This window comes from Brassica oleracea, chromosome C5 (genome assembly GCF_000695525.1).
Source record: "Brassica oleracea var. oleracea cultivar TO1000 chromosome C5, BOL, whole genome shotgun sequence".
Lineage (NCBI taxonomy): Eukaryota > Viridiplantae > Streptophyta > Magnoliopsida > Brassicales > Brassicaceae > Brassica > Brassica oleracea.
This window is the reverse complement of record NC_027752.1, coordinates 19,782,340-19,796,835: the sequence shown is the minus strand read 5'-3', so window position 1 is coordinate 19,796,835 and position 14,496 is coordinate 19,782,340. Positions and strand designations below refer to the sequence as shown.

General features: G+C 31.2%; 1 long non-coding RNA gene across 1 annotated transcript; it reads left to right on the top strand.

Moving 5' to 3' along the window:
• The first annotated feature begins 3,031 nt into the window (after positions 1-3,031).
• On the top strand, positions 3,032-5,428 carry LOC106292728. The gene is made up of 6 exons (XR_001260229.1): positions 3,032-3,354; positions 3,824-4,095; positions 4,176-4,303; positions 4,386-4,497; positions 4,623-5,132; positions 5,215-5,428. It is a non-coding gene; the product is annotated as an uncharacterized LOC106292728 (long non-coding RNA).
• Positions 5,429-14,496: the final 9,068 nt, after the last annotated feature.

Genomic DNA, 14,496 nt, shown 5'->3' with positions numbered 1-14,496 from the left:
TATGAATAGAGCTATAGAAGAAGTTTACACAAACAGAGTTCGGATGAGCCATCATCATCCAAGACAAATAAATATTTTTTTTTTAAAACAGATCATAACATTGATAAGAAAACCGGTCTACTAATATTAGAGTTCATCTTCACCAACCTGATACTTCTTAGTCAACTCATAGCAAAACACATCAGTAACATTTGTGTCAAACCCCATGTTGTTAGCTTGACTAATCTGAATACCATTGTAATTATTCAATGTTACACGTGACTGTTCACGTCCTTTAGAGATTATTGAGAAGCCTAACATCGCACATATGGTCGTCGTGGAAAACGAACTTGTATTTTCCATACCTACTTGATACAACTACATCTGTGTAGATATCTTTCATTGTTTTCCTGCCTTTCCACATGTATAGTCAGATTCAAGACATAAGTAGAAGACTCGAGAAGTATAAATAAAAAGCAGAACGAACCTTCTCATCTAGGTATGAAGCAATCATAGATTCAGATGTGAACAAATATCTTCTCATCTAATATAACCCTGTCCACCCCATAAGCTCTCCTCTCCACCCTTCTTCAGGTTCCATGCTTCCCAAAAACGGAGGACCCTGTCACAACAGTCTCCCTGAAATTACCAACCTTTAAATCAGACAGAAGCAATTGAGGGTTGGTCATGATCGAAGAGGATCTTACTGAGTTCAGAATTTTAGAAAATTGGGAGAGAAAGAGATGTACCGATTCCTCTCTTCAGGTTCATATTTATAATGTATGAATAAGATGACAAACGCTTGGAATCAGGAAGGATAAGGCTGCCGATTCAGGGTTCATCTGATTGAATGCTATCATTATTGCAACCTGGAGATGTTACAGTCACTTGATCGACGGCTGGAGATTTCGTCTGGAGATGCAAAGTTCGAAACTGAGAAGAAGATGAAAATTTAGATTTCAATGGACTGAATGTTATGTAAAAGCCCAAACGTAACTTCTCTATGATAAAAAAAAATGCAAACCAAATGCCCAGTTCAGAAAAGGCACAATCATTCGAAAACTTGAAATTTTAACCATGACACGTGTTGCAATTTGCCCTTCTCTCCATGGTGATGTGGCAGTAGGAGAAGGGAGAATACTCTACTTTATTGTTATAGATAGTAGCCCTATAATGTGCTGTGTTAGCAATACACTGTCTCATTATGGAATACATATTTACTAAGTTAAGATTTATGTCTTCTATAGGATGAATTGTATATACAAATACTTTTATGTACTATTATTTTTACATATTATAAATATATATTGAATAATTGAAAATCAACACCTAGTACATATATAATTAAATTGGTATGAGCAAATAAACCAACACAATTATTGTTATTTTTTTACAATCATTTTACGTAAAATAAATCTAAGCAGTCATTTTTATATATTTTATATAATACATAATTAAATTTAAATGATAGTAACATAGATATATGGTATATTTTTAATATGATTACTAGTTAAATAAGGTTTCCTACTCATATGGTTTTTTAGTCATTTGTATTTTTTATAACAAATTTTTTAAACTATTGATAGTAAATTCAGTATCGGATTTTTAATAATTTTAATAATTTATAATTATTTAAAAAAAATGATGCAAATTTTAAAACAAAAATATTAAGTTCTGAATACTTGATCAATGCAAAATTTAAAATTTAAATATTTATATATATATATATTAATCTGAATATATATTAATAAGATTTTCTACTCATATTGTTTTATAGTCATTTGTATCTTGTTATAAAAACTTTTAATCCATTGATCACAAAAAAAAATATGTGAGATAATTACCCATACTTGATATAGTAACTGACATCAAAGAATACAAAATATTACATATAAGAATTTATTAATATCGTATGATTGTTGATAAATATATTTTGTTCAGCACCGTTCATATCAATTGCTTGTTATGCGCTAACCAAGCAACAATCATTTGGAAATTTAGTTGATGGATTATGTTATTTCAACAGTTAAAACTTGTTTTATTGATTTATGTGGTCCCTCTGTTATCTCATTTTCACCATAAACTAAACTAGATTTTGTTTGATTCGGAGATGCTTGTAACCAAGTGAGTGGTTAAGACTTCAAGATCTCACGTGACGCAGTATTGAGTCATCAACGCGAAATTTTCACGGCTTGATTTTATTATGATCCATACACTTCAACATTATTTAATGAATAACAGCGACACTGTAATATTGTTTGAAAAAATAGTGATTTTCTTTACTCATTCTATGTATATATCTATTTAGTTTGTAAGTTTATATTCCTTTGTTTCATAATATATGAAATTTGACTTAAAGCATAAGAATAAGAAATTTAATTGTCTCTAAAAAGTATTTTACAGTTATAAATTAAAAATAATTTCATCAATTATAAATGAGTATAATTGATTAAGTAATTTTTAATAGAATAAAATTTAACATAAAAAATATCTTACATTTTAAAACAACAAAAACTTCTAAACATTATATATATAGTTTTCAGCTATCGATGTAAGAAGTTTCATTAACATAAATACCGTTTATGTAATTAAATTGGAAAGGTATATATTTTGATAAGTATATATCATTTTTATGTATATTATTCCTCTCTTCTCTTTTTTCTATTTTACAAAATTAATAATGAACTATAAATTAACATGGTTATTGTATTCATTTTGTCATTTTGGAAATATTAAATATAATATTTACTAGATCTTGATCCACACAATTGTGTGAATTTTTTTATTTATATACTAAAATATTTAAATTTATATAATAAAAATTACTAATAATTTAATGTAATTTAGTGTTATTTATTATGTAATTCTATAATAGGTATGTCTACATACAAATGTCAAACTGGGTACTGGTCCGCGGGCCTGGCCCGTAAGGGTTTGGTGCGGGGCGGGATTGGGCCTAGGAATTCATGACCCGCAAAAAAACGGGCTTTGCGGGATGGGGCTTGCACGGTACCGGGTTTAAAGTGGGACGGCCCGTGACAACCGCGGGAAGGCCCAGATGAATCGCTAGACGCTTCAGTTGCTTTCGTCACCTGAAAACAAAACGAAAGAGAGAGTGGGACGAGATGGTGCTCCGACGAGGCCATGGGAAGAGATGACGATGATGGCCGTGGGAAGAGATGACGATGATGGCCGTGGGAAGAGATGGAGCTCCGACTATGGCCGTTGGAAGAGATGGAGCTCCGATGATGGCTGTGGGAAGATGGAGCTCCGACGATGGCCGTTTGATGTCCGACAGGCGACAATGCTTCTGGTGACCACATCGTGTTCAATCTGCAGCAGAGGAGCTTCTCTTCCTTTTCGTTCCACCAAAAGGTATAAAATTTCTTTCTCTCATGAATTCTAGACTTTATCTTTTGATTACAATCTCTGCATGTGTACTTCGTAAATGATAAAATGGTTCACTGAAACATGATGATTCTTAATCTGATATTAAGTCATTGTTCTTGATGTGAGTGTGATTGTGCTTAGCTTAGCTTCGGATTTAATCGATTTTAATTTATGTTTAGTTCATGTTCTGTTTTTTATTGTGGCTTGATGTTTAAAACTGTATGAGCTATTCTATTGGAAACTTTTATGGTTTTATTGTTAACTGTTACTTGTCTGTTTGAAAAGGCGATTAGTATGTGAGTGTGATTGTGTTTTAAAAGCCTACTGATGCGTTTACAAACTTAGTAACACTAGGAGCCAAATCCAAGCTTATGTCTTTGATGGTAAGTGTAAACAACATTGATTTAGAAAGTGATGAATATGTTATTGAAAGTGAGTTTGTTTTTATTTTCAGTGATCAGAGCAAGTGTCCCTAAGCTTCTCCTTGATTATGTCTTCTCTGCTTCATCAAGCCACCACCGGAGCTTTTCTGCTTCATCAAGCCACCACCGGAGCTTCTCGTCTTCTCTGCTTCATCAAGCCACCACCGGAGCTTCTCTGCTTCATCAAGCCTCCACCGGAGCTTCTCTGATGCAACGGATCCAAGTCCAGAACCTCCTGAAGCAAAAATAAACTGAGAGGAAATCTGTTGAGAGGCTTGCCATCTTCATCAGCTTTTTCTTCGCTGTAAGATTAGTTTGATCTCACTTGACTCCTATCATTGTTTTTCTGTGCGTTCAATGATTGATGCTTTTGTCTACATACAGATCAGGAACATGGCTGAGAAAGTACCGTCATTTAAAACCGGGGGAACTCTTTGGTTTACTGATCTCACCACTGCAGATACTACATATATCTTGTCACTTCTCACCGCCATCACTTTCATATGGTGGAGGTAGTAGGAGCTCTTTACAAATCCTTATCTTCAGACCTAATATATATTGAAAGCAAGTCTTGTATTGTTTTTCTGTCTCTAGTCGAACTTGCAGGAAGGTATGGAAGGGAATCGATCCAGTAGCTGGAACTATGAAGAAATTCTCAAGAATCATTGCCTTTCTCTCTATTCCAATTCTGATGGGCATTGAAAAGGTAACTATTACTCTCCCTCCCTCTCTTGACTCTTTGATGTTGATAATAAGCAATGATTTTTTTTGGGCATGCATTGTTTTGTTACTGGCTCACTTCCAACCTGTTTACTCTTGGGTATGGATTAGGCAAGTCCCCTCCCCTCTCTCTTTCCCACAGAGTCTTGAGACGTGAGATAAAAGAGTTTTGATGTGACATATTGTGTGTGTATATAATAATGTGAGGAAGCTCTTGAATCTCCCGGATGCTGTCACCTCTTCTTCTACCGGGCAGCCAAAGCCGCCTTCGCCTATTCCGTTTTCCTTTGAGCAGCCAAAAGACCAAAGTGTTATTGGTCATGAAGATCCTCCTATGGTGAACAAGGAGGCTTCAGGACCACAAGCTTCACGTGTGGAGAATGTTTATGCTTGTTTGTCGTTTGAGAATTTTTTCCTTGGCGTTTTAAAGTTTAAGTATATTTTTTCTAAATTTTTATTAAAAATGTTAACAAATTATGAATACCCTACCACTCACGTATCTTAGGAGTTAGGTCACAGATCACAAGTTCTGAATAAATATAGGAGCTGTCTATTCCCAAAAAATGTGCAAGCTCTGATATGCATCCTATTGGATCAAGGGATACGAATTTTATGCACATGGTAAATAACTCACATTATATACATTTTTTTTAAATTACCATTATTCTTTATCCTAAGTAAAGGAAGTTTCTGATATTTGCAGATGAAGGTGATGGTGAAAAGGAGAAATTACCATCATTTGAGTCCATCGTTAATGGGGAAGATGAAGATGATCAAAGTTTGATTTGGTGTTTTGCTTTATATTGATTTGGTGTTTTGCTTTATTACAATGTGAGATTTCTTACTTAAGTTGATTGATTTTGTTTTTAGTACTATGAATTGTTTTATTACAATGCGAGATTTCTTGTGTTTTGCTTTATTACATTAGTGTTTTGGTTAAGATAAGATGAAAGAGATTTTGCTATTATCAAGTCAGCAACAAGACTAAGCTATATGTAGTTACAGCCTTGTCAACTAATCTATATATGCATATAACAATGATACATATCAGCTGAAAGACTAATCTCCATAGCTACACGTACACGTATTGTTTCTTCATGGTATTGTGCTTGATAATTAAATTGTTCTTGATAATCCAATTGTCCTAGACACGTATACGTACACGCATTGTGCTTGATAATTAAAATACTTCATGGTATTGTGCTTCATGGTATACGTATACGTACACACAATAAAAAAAATTGTCTTAAGTGAATGAAATAGACTTTGCTATGATCAAGTCATTATTGTTTGGTGTTTGTTCCTGCAGATATTCATTGTTGTTTATGTTTGTTCGTGCAGGAAGAAGTAAATAGTGTAATATCCGATATCCCGCGGGACGGCCCGCGAAGGCCTACAAAGAATGCGGTACGGGATTGGGCAGCTATTTTCAGAACCGCATCCCGCGTGGGACAGGCCCGTCGTGTCCCGCCCGAAGACAAACCCGCAGCGGTCCGGGACGGGACGGGACGAGAGAACCCAATTGACATCTCTATGTCTACATGACTTATATTATAGGGCTATTTGCAAAAGTAACTCAAAACTCAAAATCAAACACAAAACTAACTTTTTTCTTTGAAATTTTTTTTTCTCCTATTTACCTCAAAAGTTCATAATATTCACGAAATTACCACTGACTTTTTTTTTCTTTTCGAAAATATTATTTTTACTCTCTCTCAACCTTATCATCTTCAACTATTTACAAGATTGTCATTGTCATCAATTCACCAACCACCATGAACAACCAAGTTGAAGCTCTTAATGCAAATAAATCGTTATCTAATTCATTTTTTTCTCCATTCTTATCAACTAAAGATAACATCTCTTTCACTTTCTCTCCATATTCATCCATAAAAACCCAAAATTTTGATTCTAATTTTTTTTATGGTTCATAGGGACATTGAAACTTACGATTCTTGGTGGGTCACTTTCGTTTGAGTTTTTGGGTTCTTGGTGAAGACTTCTGGGAGCTAAGGAAGTTATTTCACTAGTTTAAGGAATGAAATCGATTTTTTCCCCAGATCTGTTCGTCCAGACGACTTCCATAGAATTCGTCTAGACGACTTACTTGGAAGTCTTCTGGTCAAAGCAGATGTTAGTTTTGCAATTGACTTTTCAAATGTGTTTTTCTAGACGACTTACATGAAAATCGTCCATCTTTCTATGTAAAAAATAAAATTCGGGATGACTTACATGGAAGTCGTCTAGTCTAAGGTAAACGAGTTAGTTTTGCATTTGACCGGATTGTGTCAGAAATTTGACTTTTCTTGAACGACTTACATATAAGTTGTTCCGTAGAAAACCAAAAATCAATATTTTATTATTTTCTAGACGACTTCCATGTAAGTCGTTTCAGGTTAGTTTTGCAATTGAAAAATAAAACTTAAATATTTAATTTATTCTCGATGACTAACACGGAAGTCATCCAGTTGATGACTAACACGAAAGTCGTCCAAGATTTTATTCCAAGATTCTGGTCAAACCTTGGTTATCTTGGACGACTGAAGTGTAAGTCGTCAGACGGACGACTTCCGTGTAGGTCGTCCAGAAAAAAAAATTTGTTTAATATTTCAATTGTAAAATTAACCTGAGACGATTTACATGTAAGTCGTCTAGTTTTAATAAAATGTTGACTTTTTAGTTTTCTACTAGACGACTTACATGTAAGTCGTCCGGGAAAAGTCAAATTTCTAACACAATCCGGTCAAATACAAAACTAACATTTTTATCCTAGATGACTTATATGGAAGTCGTCGATGGTCATCTGGAGATTTTTTTAAAACAAAATTATGCTAATATTTACAACGGACGACTTCCAAAGAAATCTGCTGTTGAGACGAATTCTATGGAAGTTGTCCTTTGTAAAAATTTAATTGCAAAAATGACCTCAAAGACGACTTATGTGGACGTCGTCATGCCGACTTCCGTGAAAGTCGTCTGCTTCAATGTTTAATAAACTTGTATTTTCTCTAAAACTATAAAGAATTTTTAACATTTTCTTGTTAATTCATGTTTTAGGAATCAATATTTTAGCTATTGAATGAAATTTATAACTTAATTGATGATATTTATGAGGTTACCAACATTCATGTTAATTAATTTTTTTAACTAATGAGAGAAGACTTCATACGATGTCGTCTAGAAGACTTCCGTCTACGTTAACTATTGTAAAATTTGTATATTTCAAGAGTGGTAAGTATCAAGATATGTATTTTAAATTTCAAAAATATTAAGTAATTTCAAGAATATCAAGTTATGTGGTTTAGTGTCTTCTATGCTAGTTTTTAAATTAGTGAAATGTTTGATCTTTTGTGAATTTGACTAAGTTTTCTTGAGAATTCTTCTCCCTTAGTTGTAATAAATTTGATTAATTTTTTTGTGTTATTGTGTTTTGCTATAGAAGTTGTATCAATAACTTCAATTATGTCAAGTAATTTTGGCAAGATAATATTGTGAAAATGAACATAATTACCAGATTTTTTCATTAACATCTCTTCAAATTTATAAAAACATCACAACTAAAGTAGTATACATGCAAATCACAAAACAGAACACAAACAAAACTATTATAGATCATTCATCTACAAAGACAAGCTTGGACTCCACTTGATATGAAAGAAAACTTCGTCAGAAGACTTCCGGGAAGTCGTCTGGAAGACTTCTGGAAGTCATCTAGCGCATTATATTTTATACGACTAACATGTAAGTCGTCCGAGAAGTCTTCCAGATCTGAAAAAACCTGCATATCAAACCCAGATCTGCAAAACGTGCATATCAAAAAACGCTCAAATGGCTTAAAAAAGAGAAAATGAGTGAAATATTAGATAGATATACTTTTATACCCTGTTCCGGAACGCGGTAGGCGCTAGTCGGGCGGTCGGGTTGGGCCTAGCGCCTAAAGAAAAAATCGGGGATTAATCGGGGATTACGCGGGGCCTAGTTTTAAGTCTATTTTATATTTTTAAATACGTATATATATAATATGTAGTTTATGTATTCATATCCGAGAAAGTTGCGGTGGCATAGTGGTAACGGTTTAACTCTAATGTCCCTTAGACCCGAGTTCAAACCTCCCATTCTCCTTATTTTTTGCTTTTTTTACCAAAAAATAAATGAGTGGCATTTTTGTAAATATCTTGTCGTCTTTCTCATTAAATCATTAGGGTTTTCTAGGTTCTGCAATTTTCCTTCCTCGCCGCCATTGATTTTATTCTTCTAATCTTAACTATTGTTGCTGTTTAATCACGATTTACACTTAAAAACAACACATTAGCTATCTATTAAACGATTTCAAGTATCAGAATGACGAAAAACGAAGATTTTTTTGTATCAGCCGCCTAGTTCGCCGAGTTGGGATCAATCGCCACGGCCAGGGACCGCCGAGCGTTTAACCGCTGCAAATCCGGTCACGGCGGCCGCGTTTTAGAACAGGGCTTTTATATAACACACAACGTACATATCCAAGTGGAAGATGAGAACCATCCGATTAAAAACCTGTAAAAAAAGATAGATTAGTGAGAAAAACATGAGACAAAACTGAAAAATTCATTTAAAGTTTAGTGTTTTCAAGTTAAAGAGATTAGAGTGGGTTTGGAGAGTTTTAGTTTGGAAAAAAGATAAGAACTTTATGCAACAAGAAGTTACCAAAGAAATAAAAATCAGACATAAAAACTTACCAAAACGCTCAGATTTGTTATGAAAAGGAAAGACATGGGAGAAGATTCTGTTAGAAGACTTTCAGAAGACTTCCTGGAAATCGTCTGGAAGACTTCTTGGAAGTCATCTGGAACATTATATTTTAGAAGACTTCTGTGAAAACTTCTCAGAAGTCTTCCAGATCTGAAAAACCTTCATATTCAAATCCAGATCTAAAAAACCTGCACATCTAAAAATGTTCAAATGGCTTAAAATCAGAGAAAATGGGTAGAAGATTAGATATATATACTTTTATAGAACACACAAAAATATATATCTAAAATTAATGTATCTACCTTTAAATGAGTGGAAGATGAGAACCATGTGATGAAAAACCTGCAAAAACAAAATAGATTAGTGAGAAAGACATGATACAAAAACAATAAATTGATATAAAGTTTGGTGTTTATAAATTCAAAGAGATTAGAGAGAGGTCGGAGAGTTTTAGAATGATGAACATTACATTTTTGTTGCAGCCATTTGAGAGGAGAAGAGAGAATGTATAATTTTTTCTTTATATAGAGAGACAAAAAATCCAATTAGGTTAAATATTTTTGATTCAAACGACTTTCTAGACGACTTACTTTTAAGTCGTCCAGAAGACTTTAATATTTTTAGCGGGAGACTAAAATATTTTAGCGGGAAACTAAAATATTTTTAACGGGAAACTAAAATAGAAGATTTCCTAGACGACTTACAAGTAAGTCGTTTAGACTCTAAACATAACTCCTAAACTAAATTAACTAACTAAACACTTCATAAAATCAAATTACACTTAAAAGTGTTTACTATACACAAAAATAAACACATATAGGTAAACATTTTGTTTAAAAAAAACATTTTAATATTAAGTTTTAGTTTCGTAAAATTTTTTTTCTGAATAAAACTTTCTTAAATTTTAGGCGGGAATATTAGGACGACTTATATGTAAGTCGTCTGGTTTAAATTATTCACCAGACGACTTACGAGTTAGTCATCTAGACCCTAAACATAACCCCTAAACTAAATTAACTAACTAAACACTTCATAAAATCAAATTAAACTGAAAAAGTGTTTACTATACATAGAAATAAACACAGATAAGTAAAAAATTTAAACCACTTCTTCATAGCAGCTTTCCTCTGCACGTACATCATAACAATGTCTCTTGTTAATGTCCTTCTTTAAACTGGTTTGTCTAGTTCCATCTGCAGTTATAAAATTCGAAGTTAGAAACCAAAGTTAAATTCAAAGAATAATCATTCAAATAATAACCTAATGTCTAACTGACCTTATCACAAAAATGTTTCCAACCATCACCTTCAATGAAGCTCAGTGGTAGCTCTGATATCACCATCATCTCATTTGTTGCTTCTCTGAAGGTAGACTCACTTATCTTTCTAGACTTCGGCTTTCCTTCTTCGTTGATGCCAGGCTGAGTAGAGCTTTGACCCTCGGAAAACGGCATGTAGCGTTTGCATATGCTAAGATACTTCAACAAGTTGGATGTGCCCGACTTTGTAACACAACATAACGTCTTATTGCAATAGTGACATATACATCTGTCACGATTCTCCTTTGTTCTTGTGAAGTTTCCCCATATCTTAGACCTTGGAGGAAGATACCTCGGCGCTTTCCGTGCTTGAAACATTGCTCCACTAGCTTCAGGTGATTTTTTACGCTTGCCTCTATTGTATGGAGTAAAAAACTCTTTACGCTTGCCTCTACTGTCTGGAGTCAGAAACTCTAGTTCTTCATCTCCTTCTAAGTCATTGTTGTTGTCAGAAACAATGTTAGGTGTTGAAGATGAATCCATCTGATATACAAAAGAAAAATAACAAGTTACATTCAATCGCAAAAATTCATAACAAAGTAACAATCATCACATAATATAAACATTCATTATCATGCGTATTTCATCATATTCCATGATTTAGGCTGACTCATTAGTTTTACTAAATAAATTTTGAATTGTTAGATTTTAAACATTTTTAGTGATTGTTTAATAAATATTTTCATTATATTCAGGGATAAACATTTTTAACAAGTATTATCAAATTGTAACAATAATTTTATAGTTTCGTACAGCTTATATTTAGTTTAGGAATATTAGATTGTTTACATTTTTATTTTCAAAAGAATTTTTTTTCTCTTTTTTGTCACCGAATTATTTTACCAACAAAAAGAATATAAGTCCGAAGAATACAATATTTTGCTGTTATAACTAAAAAATCCAGACATATATAATTTATTACTTTTTGTTTATAAAATTTAGTTAAATAGAAGTATATTTTTAAATATCATAGATTTTGTTACGAAAAGGAAATTCATATAAAATGCAATTAAGACTTTGACGAAGAGGAGTTTGATTTCATAGACTTCACTAATAATTGGTAACTATGGTTTATTTTGTAAATTTATCTTTTATATTGTATTAAAGTATTAATAAAACTTTATTGTGTTATTATGATGTTGATTCTCTTTACATGTGTGGTTTGGTGATAGAATAAATAAAAGATTTTGCAAGTACTAAACCGTTATCTATGTTGCATTGTAATAAAAAAAGTAAATTATATTTTCTGATTAATTTAATATTTGAAATTAATTAAATAATTTAGAATAAAATTAAATTTATGTTACAATTTGGATTAATTAGATATATATTAATCCGCACAAGGTGTGGACCATCATCTAGTTGAGAGTAATTTAAAGCAAAGACATTTTAATATATATATATATATATATAAATAGTTAGTTTTCGCACTTTATTATATTTTAGAAAACAATCTTTGTTTACAGATAAATATCATTTCAAAAATACTGATAGTATTTACCGACCTGAGCATTTGGGTGTTCGTCACTAACATTGTTTCATTAAACTATAACGTCATTGCAAGAAAAAACCACAAACAAACAATCAATTTTAATATATTTGTATAATTCTAGTTTACTAATTTTATGTCCAAGTTGGGGATTTGTATTCCACGTGCTCCCACTTGAGGGGAATTGTTATGATAAATATGTATTTATTTAAATAATCATGTAAGTAGTTAGAGATAACTCTTCCGGTTTAGTCACTAGGAGATCATCCTTATCGACAAACTCTTGTAAAGTATATATGAGGACTTTCAGCCTTTGAGTCAATACACACAAATATTCACCTAAACCTTATTTATAATTATCCATCCGATGCAACCACCAATGTCATGGAACACATAACGTACCATGACTTCAACATTAACTCCGCAATAAGCATTATAGAAAGGGCTAGCAACTACGTCTTCACCGTTGTCTCAAAACTCAACAACCACGAAGATACTAATCTACACATCATTCATTATCTAACCGATTAAAATCCCCCATGCTATTTATAGAACTGACGTTGACATAGCTACCATACACCTTTACGCTGCTATAAGAACACCCACACCTCAAGAAAAAAAATGAACTTAGCACTATATGCATTAACAAAATTACAAGAGGAGAGATTGTCAACTAATTGCCATGCAACCATATTTTTCATCACCAGTGTATTGTTGATGTTAACATTTTCCATTTACATGAAAAATAATTTACCGTTATAATAAAAAAATTCAGTAATCAATATTATTTATTAGTAAAAAAATATTAACACATATACCATATGTATAAATAACCATATATTTAAAATCTCAAAAGCAATAAAACAAAATTCAAAATTTCATAACATAAATATAGATATCCTGCGCTATGCGCGGATCAACATTAATATTCATTATATCCGGATATTCATTCAGATAGTTGAGAGTTTCGGTTCGGTTTCAGTTTTGGATATTTCAGTTTGGTTCCGGTTCGATTTATCTATTTCCGTTTTTTTTCCAGCTTAATTGTAACTAGATTCAAATCTGCGCGGATGCGCGGATATATTTACAATTTTATTATAAAATTTGGATTAATAATTTAATAGTAATGTAACTAATTTTATCATTGAAGTTTTAATCTTTTAAAAAATATTTTTTATCGACAGGTTTTTGGATTGTCCTAAAAGTTATAATGGTCCAACTAAAATTGACTTCATTAATATATAAGTTCAAAAATATAAGAATATTAACCAATCAATTTATTTAAGTTTTTAAATAATATTCGATTATATATATTTTTATTAAATCATTCTAGATTTTCTCAGTTCAAATAAGATATTAATATCTATATATCAAAAACAAACAGATTTTTAAAATATAAAATTTTAAATTCAAATATCTATTTACATAAATATATTATATTAAACTATTACTTTTTTGTTACAGTACTTTTAAGCCTTCATCATTATATAATTTACATTCTGTTTTCAAGATTTCATATATTCTACTATTCTTATAACAATATTTTCTATTTTAAACAACATATGGAATCCCAAAATATTATATTATACTTAGGTGGGGAAACTTATATAGATATTTGTAAAATAAATAAAGAACATATATACCTATGATTATGTAAATCTAATATTAACTTTTAAAATAAATATATTTACTATTTTAATATATCTTATTTTCGAAATTGTGGTTAAGATCGGTTACAAAAATTTACTTGCAAATATGTAGGGGAATAAAATTCTTTTTAATTTTCTTTAAATATTATACTTTTAGTTGATTATGTTAAATAATAAATCCCCTATATATTAATTAAGAAGCATTTGCAAAATTAGAACCTTAATTTTGTATTAATTAAAAAAAACCCCAAATCCTAGGTGGCACTCTAAATGTCTTCTAAATTCCATTTCAAAGAATTCTAGAACATCTAATATAAAATATAGTTTAATCTAATGGTGACACATTATTCCATAATTATATAACACTAGAGAACATTATATTAAACTAAAATATAGAAAGTGTGTATTCTTTCCTTAAATAAAAGCTACGGAATTACCTAATATGATTTACATATATATGGCAATTAATGATTATGAATAATAAAGATTTGATAACAATTTTTGCATCCTTCTTCATTTTTGTTTAAATTTATATTATTAAAATAAAATAAACAATCACATTAATCATATAATAAAAAAAATAGATTTTTTCTTATATGTTATATTTTGAATTTTTTAAAATGACTTTAAAATTACAAAAATGAAGAAACCTTATATGTTATATTTTTTTTTTAAAACGACTTTAAAATACAAAAATGAGGACATCTTATATGGTATATTTTTCTTATATGTTAGAATTTTCTTATATGTTATATTTTGATTTTTTTTAAAACGACTTTAAATTACAAAAATGTAAGTTTT